The sequence below is a fragment of the Schistocerca cancellata genome, chromosome 6, assembly GCF_023864275.1.
Source record: "Schistocerca cancellata isolate TAMUIC-IGC-003103 chromosome 6, iqSchCanc2.1, whole genome shotgun sequence".
NCBI lineage: Eukaryota > Metazoa > Arthropoda > Insecta > Orthoptera > Acrididae > Schistocerca > Schistocerca cancellata.
In genome coordinates, this window is record NC_064631.1 from 224,639,795 (window position 1) to 224,652,800 (window position 13,006).

The following is a 13,006-nucleotide window of genomic DNA, read 5'->3' on the forward strand; positions in this document are numbered from 1 at the left end:
ATGGCAATTCATCTGCTACAAAAACTTTCATCGGCTTTGTGAAACACAAAGAGTGAAACAAACGAGAAAAACAAAAAATTAAAACAAAATGAACTACATATTGTTGAAATCTACCACAAGCGCCATATTTGGCCACCTCTCACTTCCTCTATTTCCTACATCCAAGGAAATTTGTGGTTCGGAGGGCGAAGAGTTGGCTTTTTGTAGACCCTCGGCAATCGAATTGTAATCAATTCATTGGAGAACGACGTACAATAAAATCAATTGTTGGATCATATCGTTTCCATATGTCACAGTTACAGTGACAGTTGCCAGTGCAGAGATCCTCTAGTAAGCAGATACACAGATCTGGCTTGGACCGAAGGAAAGGTGACGGATGTGGAGCTATCTGTCGTAATCACATGAGCTAGTCGTTGACGTTGTGGTTATTAGTCGGAAGACCAGTCTCATGTAGCTTTCTCCGTTCGAATGTTCTGTTGAAGCCTCTTCATTTCTCCACAACTTCTCACTGTATTTGCCGGCCGATGTGGCCGAGCGGTTCTAGGCTCTTCAGTCCGGAACCGCGCTGCTGCTACGGTCGCAGGTTCGAATCCTGCCTCGGGCATGGATTTGTGTGATGTTCTTAAGTTAGTTAGGTTTAAGTAGTTCTAAGTCTAGGGGAATGATGACCTCAGATGTTAAGTCCCTAGTGCTCAGAGCCATTTGAAACATCTCAATGTATTCGAGCTTTGCTCTTCCTCATTTGTATTTATCCCTCCTATTGTCCCCCATATATTCCTCCATTCCCAGATTATTTATTAGGCCCTACGTGCTACACCTCCGAAAGAAAAGACACCACATATATATAATTATAGTGAGGAGGACCAGTGTTCTCTTCAGTGCGGATGCACACCAGGCTCTAACTCTTACGGGAATCGGGGAAATGCCGCTAATAATGAGGATAATGGACAAGTGAAACTACGGTCGTAGTATGTGAATAAGTTGAGAATTTGGGTCTGACGAAAGGAGTGTTAGAGTAGTCCGTGCAGCTACGATGACCACTGTGTCCGGGTGGCGCAGTGGCAGCGCGCCTGCCTAGTAAGAAGGAGACTCGTGTTCGAGTGCCCGAGTGGCACAAATTTTCAGCTCTCCACATTGGTTTCAATCAGTGCTCGATCGCAACCAACGTCTGTGATACCGTTGTGTCTTAACTCTGAATGTTATTTAGTTACGTGGTCCATCTCATGTGACTGTTTCTGTTATCGAAATGGTGTGGACCGAGCCAGATACAGGATAAGTTTATGGGATTAGTTTTAGCACTAACAAAGACGTGATTTTTGTCCTATTGATGCAGCTACATTAAAAAATTAGTGTTTTTATATTTTCTGTACACTGCTTTTTACATAAAAATTCGCCCTTGGAATAGAAGGATCTTAGGTTGGATTTAAGACTTGCTTTGCTACTATTAGGCGTTTTATGTTACTGTGTAAACGATGAAAAATTTTAGTTGTTGCATATTGAACTGTTTTCTATGGGAGGGACAGCGAAATTTGTTGGTAATAAAGGTCATTTTCCACTCTGGTGTTGCGATTTGAACTTATTTATTTTTGAGAGACTGTTATGGATTTTCATCATTTTTCGGTAGTTCATCCAGAATATTACTAACTTTTGTGCTGTTGTCGAGGGATTGTTTGTGACGAATTCCATTACCGAAAATGTTTATTGTGTTGGTGCTATTAAAATGTCTAACCCCTTGAAGAGATACCTACAAGACGACCGCAGGTGTGCCTTCTTTTAGTCAAGTGGAGCTATTCACAAATACACTCCTGGAAATTGAAATAAGAACACCGTGAATTCATTGTTCCAGGAAGGGGAAACTTTATTGACACATTCCTGGGGTCAGATACATCACATGATCACACTGACAGAACCACAGGCACATACACACAGGCAACAGAGCATGCACAAAGTCGGCACTAGTACAGTGTATATCCACCTTTCGCAGCAATGCAGGCTGCTATTCTCCCATGGAGACGATCGTAGAGATGCTGGATGTAGTCCTGTGGAACGGCTTGCCATGCCATTTCCACCTGGCGCCTCAGTTGGACCAGCGTTCGTGCTGGACGTGCAGACCGCGTGAGACGACGCTTCATCCAGTCCCAAACATGCTCAATGGGGGACAGATCCGGAGATCTTGCTGACCAGGGTAGTTGACTTACACCTTCTAGAGCACGTTGGGTGCACGGGATACATGCGACGCGCATTGTCCTGTTGGAACAGCAAGTTCCCTTGCCGGTCTAGGAATGGTAGAACGATGGGTTCGATGACGGTTTGGATGTACCGTGCACTATTCAGTGTCCCCTCGACGATCACCAGTGGTGTACGGCCAGTGTAGGAGATCGCTCCCCACACCATGATGCCGGGTGTTGGCCCTGTGTGCCTCGGTCGTATGCAGTCCTGATTGTGGCGCTCACCTGCACGGCGCCAAACACGCATACGACCATCATTGGCACCAAGGCAGAAGCGACTCTCATCGCTGAAGACGACACGTCTCCATTCGTCCCTCCATTCACGCCTGTCGCGACACCACTGGAGGCGGGCTGCACGATGTTGGGGCGTGAGCGGAAGACGGCCTAACGGTGTGCGGGACCGTAGCCCAGCTTCATGGAGACGGTTGCGAATGGTCCTCGCCGATACAGGAGCAACAGTGTCCCTAATTTGCTGGGAAGTGGCGGTGCGGTCCCCTACGGCACTGCGTAGGATCCTACGGTCTTGGCGTGCATCCGTGCGTCGCTGCGGTCCGGTCCCAGGTCGACGGGCACGTGCACCTTCCGCCGACCACTGGCGACAACATCCATGTACTGTGGAGACCTCACGCCCCACGTGTTGAGCAATTCGGCGGTACGTCCACCCGGCCTCCCGCATGCCCACTATACGCCCTCGCTCAAAGTCCGTCAACTGCACATACGGTTCACGTCCACGCTGTCGCGGCATGCTACCAGTGTTAAAGACTGCGATGGAGCTCCGTATGCCACGGCAAACTGGCTGACACTGACGGCGGCGGTGCACAAATGCTGCGCAGCTAGCGCCATTCGACGGCCAACACCGGGGTTCCTGGTGTGTCCGCTGTGCCGTGCGTGTGATCATTGCTTGTACAGCCCTCTCGCAGTGTCCGGAGCAAGTATGGTGGGTCTGACACACCGGCGTCAATGTGTTCTTTTTTCCATTTCCAGGAGTGTACTTACTGAAAAGAGATGAAAATATTATTGCATAATAATCAGCGCTCTATATTTGTTACTACATTTTGTTATCTGATATTTAAAAAAATTAATAAAGATATACAGAATTTCTAGCTTCAATTCTGCAACGTGTAAAGTATATGACAGACGTATTCCTGACACACCCTGTTGTTTACTGATGCACAAATATATTAAAAAGAATATGAATTAAGTCAGTGATTCAACAGTCGAGTGTACGTCTGCATTACTCAGTTGAAATTACATATTAATTTGCTAGCCACGTGGCCCATAAACAAATACATAATTTTCCAAGTAACGTAGAGACATTGTGAATGTTTCAGGAGTGCTGTTAAATTAATTAGAGCGTGTTGGTATCAGCTAATTAGAATGAGACATTCTTCATGACATGTGTAGAAATTTTATTGGTCACAGAGGTATTGCTGGTCGGTTCTTGAGCTGCTATGGTTTACTCGTACTTATCGATTCCCATTTTCGTTTCTAAGTTCAGGGTGTAAAGTTATGCTTTAGTTTACATAATTAAATATTTCTGCTCTGATTGGTTGCCCAATCTTCTGTATCGTTTTGGTATTCCACTTACTCTGACATTTAAAAATGATGAATGTGTCAGTACGAAATCTGTGTACACGGTTTGCAATGCTGCTTGGAGAGAATAAGTTCGACGACTTCCAGACCGCAGAGTACCAGTGTGTACTAGAGCTATCACTAAATTGCGTGATACTGGGGCAGTTCCCAACAGTCATATATCATCAAAATATGTAAATGAACAGATTGAGGATGAAGTACAAGACATTGTTCAGTTGGTACATCGTTGTTTTTCAACAAATACACGCAGAATTTCTACAGGTACCGGTGTTTCACACTGCGGCAGCTGTATCTTTATCATTTACAGCTGATATAATACCTTCGAGAAGGTGGGCCATTGGAGTTTTGTCGTTGGTTAATTTCAGATCGCCAGTCATTCTGGTAATACATTTTACTGATGAAACCACTTACAATCTTGACGGCAGCAATAACTCTCACAATTCATGTCTGTGATCCGACTAAAGCTCACGTGCCTTCATGGGAACAAGTTTTCAAAAACACATCTCCTCGTATGTATGATCTGGTAACATAGATCAGCAACTGATTGGTACTGTTGCATTACTGCGTCGACTTACTGGGGCTCGTCGTCTAGACATTTTTGAAAACGAGCAGCAGCGTTATTGGAAAAGGCTCCTTTGGTTACAAGTATGGGAGTGTTCTTCCAGCACGACAAGGTTCCTACGCATTCTGTCACGTGACACATCTAACTCCAGTATTCATCAGAAGATGGACTGGTAGAAACGGTGACGTTTCTTGCCACCAATGTCCCTGTTTATTACCATTTTAGATGTTTGCTTTAAGGCTGGTTGAAAGGCAATGTATACAAACCAAAAGACTCGTACAATACACAAAATGATCATCTGGATTAGGAATACTACTGCTCCGTAAAAATCCTTCTAGACAGCTTCTGAAGAGTTTCATGTGGTGTTGTCAAGAGATTTCGGAAGCATATTGAAGTCTAATGTGGAATTTATTGAACTGAATCGTTTACCTTTGCTTAACAGCAGGCCGGTGTGGCCGAGCGGTTCTAGGCGCTTCAGTCTGGAAGGGCGCGACCGCTACGGTCGAAGGTTCGAATTTTGCCTCCGGCATGGATGTGTGTGATGTCCTTAGGTTAGTTAGGTTTAAGTTGTTCTAAGTTCTAGGGGACTGATGACCTTAGATGTTAAGTCCCATAGTGCTCAGAGCCTATTTTGCTTAACACCTTCTGTACTGTTACTTTGTGTTCCAATACAAGTTATATCACTGTAAAAAAGAAAATGTGGACAAATGTTATATGGAATATTTCATTCGATTCAATCTGTACTACCAACTCCAAAAATGTTTTCTCTTCTACTTGTAACATCATATGTATAACTTCAATTTAATTTAATTTAAAAACAATGCTGTTCGTTAAAACTGCAACATTCCTTAAGATAAAAAGTTTTACTTATCAGGAGCATGCAGTACAGAAGAAATAATACGTCATTAACTTTTTAGTTGATTTTGAAGTGTACAGGGTGCGAAATATAGTACTCTTAGTTACAACTCGGAAAGCGGCAACGGCTTGGTTAGCATCGAGTCGTACTGAGCTTTTATGATAGATACAGATACATCATTCGAGGCTGCTTCAAATCTGTGCCAGAGCGCATAAAAGGTAGGGGCTGGCGACTGCTGACGACGATTGGTGGAGAGAGGTTTCCACTGAGTGGGGTATATGGAGAACGTACTAGGAAGCACAAGAGTCGAACATTCTTCACATCGAGATATGTGAGAGGGCACGGGTAACATGCGGTTTTGCATTATAATGTTACAGCATAGGGCACAGCTGTCGATCTCAACTAGTCAAAAATGGAACCGCTGCTGTTAAAATTACTGTCTTTGCGAACACGAGGAGATCGTGATGCGTACCAAACAGCACTGCAAGCCATCATATCAGGTGTTGGGCCTGTCTGGCAATGATGAATGCAATATGACAACGTCATTTGTCCTCGAAGCCTGCACAGATGGATATGTCCGCCGTGATGCTGTGTGGAGAACCGGAACTCCTCTGAAAAGGCAACATAGTGTCACTCGTGCATCCATTGGCTTTGGGAGCACCGCCATCAGCGCACTGTCTCTGCCGCAGCGTGAAAGTTAGAAAACTTTAGTAGCTGCGGAGAAGTCGTAAATGGGGTTCCATAGGGCTCAGTTTTGGATCCACTCTTATTCCTTGTATGACCGAACGACATTTCCATTTGATGTTCAACAAGCAGAAGTGGTACTTTCTGCAGACGATGCTAGTATTACAATAAAGAATTGTTAAGTGTATCTTCTCCAAGGAATTGTTAAGTAGTTCTGTGGAAATCGACTCTCTCTAAATTTTGAGAAAACAAAATCTATTCAAAATGTACAACAAACAACGCCATACCAATAATTGATACAGCACAAGAACAGGATTCAGTAAACAGGGCAGAATGCTTCAGTTTTCGGATTTACATACCGATGAAAGTTTCAAGTGGAAGAAGTATATTTTTAAGTTTCTCAAACCATTACGTTCAGCTGTTTCTGCTCTTCGTATAATTGCTTATCTCTGAAACAAACGAGTCAACCTGCTCACGTATTTTGCATTCAAAATCGTCTCATGAAATAATTTTCTCGGCTGCTCAAAAGCAGACAGTGTTCATCTGCAGTAGTCTCCAGGTGCCTGTTCAAGGAGTTAGGCATTTAAGTGCGCCGACACAGTGCACATATTCGCTAGTAAAATTCGTCATAAATAATCTACCACAGTTTGAAAAGAAGAGTGATGTCAATACATACGATACTCGAGAGAAAATGACCTTTATTACCAATAGTTAAAACCTTCAGTAGCCTTCAAAATGCAGCAACAAAAGCTTTTTATCACTTTCCCAATATCGTAAAACGTGTGACAACCAGGAACGCAAGGCCTAAATTGAACTTCAAATCATTTCACGTGGACAACTCACTATATTCCCAGAACGAGTTTCTGTGTAAGCACAGGTAGAAAATAACACTTGTTTTTAAGAGTTTCATTCTTGTGTAGCTGCAGATAAACCCACCTCCTGACTCGTGGCTCAAGGTACACGTGGTGGTTGTACGATGCTGCACATCGACGAAAAATATCTCTGTTATCTCCGGCATTAGTCGTGTGAAATCATTAAAATGACGTTGAGTGCGGCCCTTCGAAGTCACAGGTTCCATAGCCGTACTGCAGTCGATCAGCAGTATCGCGGAATGATAAACCAGTCTCGGTAGTCTACGAGCTTGCAGCTTTCGAATTAAGACAGGTGCTAGCAGACGTTTCTGTTTCTTACATGGAGCATGTTACAATTTCCTAACAATGAGAACCCAGCTATGTAATATTTCGTAACATGCAGAATGGGTAAAATACGCGATATAAAATTTATTTTCTGCATTATAAAACGGTTAATGTTAAAAATCTTAAATATGGCTGTGAATCAGCAACTGTATGAAGCTGAAGAGGTTGAACAAAAAAATCAGCCAACCAGTTGCATGAAAAAAGTTTATTAGCCCTTGGTCTAGGTTTCGATATTTCTAATAGTATCTTCTTCAGAAGAAGTGGGCCATGTTACATCACATGTTTGTACCTTACATTACATTAGCTAATGTAAGGTACCATCATGTTATGTAATAAGGCCCACTCCTTCTGAAGAAGATATTTTTAGAAATTTCGAAACCTAGATCAAGGGCTAATAAACCTTTGTTTTGCAACTGGTTGGCTGATTTTTTTCAAGATCTTCAGTTAATTCTAATTTATATTAGGGGAGGGGAAGAAGGGGGTGGAATTTAATTATCTGTATAGTTATGCCTTTATTAGTGACTACACAACGTTTGTTAGTAAGACCTTGTTTAAACTACAATATATTTCTTTATTTAGTCAGAAAAAAATTTGCAAGAATTAAATGTATCACCTCTTCCATCATTCTAAAGACGAAATCTTGAGCTAAGAGTTTGAACTGAGCATTCGGTTTTATGGATATAGTTCTTGTTTCTTTTCTTTTTCTTTCTTTCTTTCTTTTTTTTCCTTTGTCTGAAAACAAGCTGCCAAGTTCGAATCAGCTTTGTAACAAAACAATGATGAAAACTATAAAACTATTGTTCTGTTACAATAGCTGACTTGAACTTGGCAGCATGTTTCCAGTTTCATATTAAAGTGAATGTGACGGATGAAACTGATAAGTGAGTGAACAGAAGATTGAATACTAACTTGGTCACATTTTTGCGTCTTGAAAATTGAAGATATCCTGAGCCAGAACACTGGAAGACGCAGATGAAGTTCAGTAATGGGGCTGAAAAATAATGGACTGCATTACAAGGAGTATGGTTTCCATAGTATATCCAAGAACTGAGGAACGTTTTAAGTGAAGATGGTCAAAGTGATTCGGTGAAAATTTAAATTGAAGTTATTGACTGGAACGTTTGTTTCTATTGTGACTGGACTATGTGCTCTTGTAAAGACAGTTTTTTACTCTTTCATTCAGAATATTTTATTGAAAAAGTTTATTTACTTCACATGGAATCCCTATTCATGCTATAATTATTATGAAGGCTAAACAGTAGTACATACTCATACACTGCTGGAAATTGAATTAGAACACCGTGAATTCATTGTCCCAGGAAGGGGAAACTTTATTGACACATTCCTGGGGTCAGATACATCACATGATCACACTGACAGAACCACAGGCACATAGACACAGGCAACAGAGCATGCACAATGTCGGCACTAGTACAGTGTATATCCACCTTTCGCAGCAATGCAGGCTGCTATTCTCCCATGGAGACGATCGTAGAGATGCTGGATGTAGTCCTGTGGAACGGCTTGCCATGCCATTTCCACCTGGCGCCTCAGTTGGACCAGCGTTCGTGCTGGACGTGCAGACCGCGTGAGACGACGCTTCATCCAGTCTCAAACATGCTCAATGGGGGACAGATCCGGAGATCTTGCTGGCCAGGGTAGTTGACTTACACCTTCTAGAGCACGTTGGGTGGCACGGGATACATGCGGACGTGCATTGTCCTGTTGGAACAGCAAGTTCCCTTGCCGGTCTAGGAATGGTAGAACGATGGGTTCGATGACGGTTTGGATGTACCGTGCACTATTCAGTGTCCCCTCGACGATCACCAGTGGTGTACGGCCAGTGTAGGAGATCGCTCCCCACACCATGATGCCGGGTGTTGGCCCTGTGTGCCTCGGTCGTATGCAGTCCTGATTGTGGCGCTCACCTGCACGGCGCCAAACACGCATACGACCATCATTGGCACCAAGGCAGAAGCGACTCTCATCGCTGAAGACGACACGTCTCCATTCGTCCCTCCATTCACGCCTGTCGCGACACCACTGGAGGCGGGCTGCACGATGTTGGGGCGTGAGCGGAAGACGGCCTAACGGTGTGCGGGACCGTAGCCCAGCTTCATGGAGACGGTTGCGAATGGTCCTCGCCGATACAGGAGCAACAGTGTCCCTAATTTGCTGGGAAGTGGCGGTGCGGTCCCCTACGGCACTGCGTAGGATCCTACGGTCTTGGCGTGCATCCGTGCGTCGCTGCGGTCCGGTCCCAGGTCGACGGGCACGTGCACCTTCCGCCGACCACTGGCGACAACATCCATGTACTGTGGAGACCTCACGCCCCACGTGTTGAGCAATTCGGCGGTACGTCCACCCGGCCTCCCGCATGCCCACTATACGCCCTCGCTCAAAGTCCGTCAACTGCACATACGGTTCACGTCCACGCTGTCGCGGCATGCTACCAGTGTTAAAGACTGCGATGGAGCTCCGTATGCCACGGCAAACTGGCTGACACTGACGGCGGCGGTGCACAAATGCTGCGCAGCTAGCGCCATTCGACGGCCAACACCGGGGTTCCTGGTGTGTCCGCTGTGCCGTGCGTGTGATCATTGCTTGTACAGCCCTCTCGCAGTGTCCGGAGCAAGTATGGTGGGTCTGACACACCGGCGTCAATGTGTTCTTTTTTCCATTTCCAGGAGTGTATAATGATTTAATACTCACATTTGTTGAGAAATAAATACAAAGGTATAGGTAAATGTGTTTTTTTGGTGTTCTCTAGAATTCATCTGCATTATTGTCTAACACTGATTTTAGGTACCACTTTCATCCATCAGGGTTGTTAATTGTTTCGTTTGTCGAACTGCAAACAGTGAGGGCCACAAGGAAACTGTTGACATGTAATTAACACTTATCATGTGAATACACCCTATCTTAAACGGTAAATAGCTTTGAATAAATTCCTACTGTTAACTTATGTTCTTGCTTTGATATTTCAATATATGTTATGGTGTCACTTTATTCCCCGTGAACAATACGATCACAGCCTCCTCTTAAATGTAATAAGTAGTTACAGATGTGGTCAGATATGTATTTTTTGTTGCGTTCGTGTAGCAAATGCGCCCTCTGTTCGTTGGCACAAAGCGTGTAGGCTCTGAGAACGACGATGGTTTCTGTTATTAGTGGCTGTGATGGTAATATGTTCAAACAGAATGGTTCTAGGCAATGAAATTCAGTAAGAATTTTCTAGAAGTCGAGCTTTTACTTAACCAATCACAACTGATATACTGTTATTTAAAGTATTCACAGTTATTATTTTAAAAACTTACTGGAAATTCATATAAAGATAGCAGATGCTCATAAGTGTAAACATTACCAAATTATTAGTTTGGTTGCGATATAATGACACATTGCTATGGACGAGAGAAGTTTTCTAGAAGCCAACCTCATGGAAGATCAATTTGTTTTATGGTAAAGTGTAGGAACACATGACACCGTTCTGACACTGCGACTTATCTTAGACTGAAAAAAAACCGAAGTCTATAGCACTTGTAGATTTTATTTAAAGCTTTAGACAATGTTGACTGGAATAGTGTCTTTGGAAGTCTGATGTTGACAGTTAGTGAATACAAAAAGCGAAAAGTTATTTACAACTTGGTCATAACCCAGACTGTATATCTAAGAATCGAAGGACATAAATAAATGCAGTGGTTGAGAAGGAGGTGACACAGGGTCGTAGTCTATCGCCAGTGTTACACAGTCAGCAAGCAATAAAGGAAACCAAGGAGAAATTAAGAAAGGGAATTAAAGTTCAGGAAGACGAAATGAAAACTTAAGGTATTTCCGATGACACTGTAATTCTGTCAAAGACGGAAAAGGACCTGCAGGAGCAGTTCAACAGAATGAATAGTCTCTAGAAAAGAGTGAGTGTCAAAAGAAGTACAACAACTGTAAAGCAATGTAGAGGAACTAAATCAGTTGAAGCTGACAGAATTAAGTTAGGAAACTAGGCACTAAAAGGAATCTATGAATTTTGCTTTTTGGGCATCAAAACAACTGACAGTAACAGAAGCAGAAATGATATAAAATGCAGAGTGTCAATGGCGAGAAAAGCATGTCTGAAAAAGAGAGATTTGCTAACTTTGAATATGAATTTAAGTATTATAAATTTTGTCTGAAAGTAATTGTACGGAGTTTACCTTGTGTTAAAGTGAAACGCGGGCGATAGGCAGTTCGTACTATAAGAGAATAGAAGCTGTTTTAAATATGGTGCTACAGTAGAACGTTGAAAATTTTATCGATAGCTCGAAAATCTAACGAAGAGTTTCTGAAACTGTAAGTAGGATGTTTAGGTTATTATGTTGGTAACGCCACGTAGCTCTCTGTATGAAAATCACTGGCTGTGCTGTGTGCAGTCTGTGGCTGGTTTGCATTGTTGGAATATTTGCTATTGTAGTGTTGGGCAGTTGGATGTGAACAGTGTGTAGCGTTGCGCAGTTGGAGGTGAGCCGCCAGCAGTGGTGGATGTAGGGAGAGAGATGGCAGAATTTTTAGAGCGGACGATCTGGACGTGTGTCCGTTAGAAAAAGGGAATTTGTAAGACAGGATGTCATGAACAGATATATATATTATTACTTTTGAACATTATTAAGGTAAATATATTGTTTGTTCTCTATCAAAATCTTTCATTTGCTCACTATGCCTGTCAGTAGTTAGTGCCTTCCGTAGTTAGAATCTTTTACTTAGCTGGCAGTATTGGCGCTCGCTTTATTGCGGTAGTTCGAGTAACGAAGATTTTTGTTAGGTAAGTGATTCATGAAAGGTATAGGTTATTGTTAGTCAGGGCCATTCTTTTGTAGGGATCATTGAAAGTCAGATTGTGTTGCGCTAAAAATATTGTGAGTCAGTTTATTGATGATCAGAATAAGTAAAGAGAGAAATGTTTGAGCACGTTCAGTTTTACTCAGCTGTTTGAAAATCGAATAACGTAAGAGGTTTACTAGCACCGTAATTTATAAATTTTTTTAAGAGGATGTCTCAAAATGAAGTGGGGAATAAAGAAATTTGGGGCACAGCTTGACTAAAAACTAGGGATCGGTTGAAAGGACACATTCTGAGACATCATAATACTGTCAACACGCTATTGGGGGGGGGGGGGGGGAGTGTGGGGAAGAGGGGTGAGGGGAGAAATTGAAGTGGGAGGCCAGTATAGAATACAATAAGTGGATTCAAATGCATTTAGGTTACAGTAGTTACGCAGATGTGAAGAAGATCGCGTCACATAAACTGCCGTGGTCAGTTGAATCAAATCAGCCTTAGGACTGAAGACGACAACAACAACAAAACAAATTCAAGCTGCGTGATCCTAGGCATTTCCATTAATATTAGATTTTTTAAAAATCATCTTAGCACTTTATTTTTTCTGGCTGACCGAATTAGTGGCCTGGCTTCAGGTCTCTGGGTTGAGCTTACCTCAGTCACTTATTTTCCTTGTAGAATTAACGTCCGTAACACCGTGCTAGGTATTGAATAGAATTGGGGAGAAGAGGAGTTTGTAGCACAACTTGACAAGAAGAAGGGACCGGTTGGTAGGACATGTTCTGAGGCATCAAGGGATCACAAATTTAGCATTGGAGGGCAGTGTGGAGGGTAAAAATCATAGAGGCAGACCAAGAGATGAATACACTAAGCAGATTCAGAAGGACGTAGGTTGCAGTAAGTACTGGGAGATGAAGAAGCTTGCGCAGGATAGAGTAGCATGGAGAGCTGCATCAAACCAGTCTCAGGACTGAAGACCACAACAACAACACCGTGCTCACCTGCCTTACTCCGCTAAGACAGATACTTTCGCTCACATAATTTCCGTGAGATTTTCTCTGATGTTGTTCCACTCACACTC